At 46.1% G+C, this 601-nt stretch overlaps 2 protein-coding genes across 3 annotated transcripts in view; both read right to left on the reverse strand.

Annotated features, from left to right (window-relative positions):
• Positions 1-601, reverse strand: part of fzd6 (frizzled class receptor 6) — a 29,931-nt gene that overhangs the window by 10,717 nt on the left and 18,613 nt on the right. The gene's annotated exons all lie outside the window — the stretch shown is intronic.
• Positions 1-601, reverse strand: part of LOC116690700 (collagen triple helix repeat-containing protein 1) — a 6,113-nt gene that overhangs the window by 2,014 nt on the left and 3,498 nt on the right. The window lies entirely within an intron of this gene.

Consider the following 601-nt stretch of genomic DNA (forward strand, 5'->3'; position numbering starts at 1 on the left):
ATTTGTGCAATACTCTGCTGCTACTATTTATTCATTGTTACTGTTCACCAATACAACTTTCTCGGTCTATACAACTGTGTAAATCATCCATCCATCCATCTTCATCCATCTTATCTGGAACCGGGTCGCGGGGGCAGCAGCTCCAGCAGGGGACCCCAAACTTCCCTTTCCCCGAGCCACATCAACCAGCTCCGACTGGGGGATCCCGAGGCGTTCCCAGGCCAGGTTGGAGATATAATCCCTCCACCTAGTCCTGGGTCTTCCCCGAGGCCTCCTCCCAGCTGGACATACCTGGAACACCTCGCCCAGGCGGCATCCTCCCCATATTTTTTAATATGTAAATACTGTATCATAAAAAATCCTTTATTTACTATGTAAATACCATGCATATCCACACTCCTTATATTTCTTTACTTATATTTCTACTCTGATATTTGTATACGTTGTCCAACAGTAACACCGAATTTCCTTCGGTATTTCTGATTCTGATTCTGATTCTGATAACAGACCTTTTCAATGGAATTCCATTGCTAGGCAACCGCCTGGCCCCGTGTTAACTTACTCTTACAACCGACACCGTCAGACACCGCCTACCAAGAGC

The sequence above is a fragment of the Etheostoma spectabile genome, chromosome 6 (genome assembly GCF_008692095.1).
Source record: "Etheostoma spectabile isolate EspeVRDwgs_2016 chromosome 6, UIUC_Espe_1.0, whole genome shotgun sequence".
In the NCBI taxonomy this organism is placed as follows: domain Eukaryota; kingdom Metazoa; phylum Chordata; class Actinopteri; order Perciformes; family Percidae; genus Etheostoma; species Etheostoma spectabile.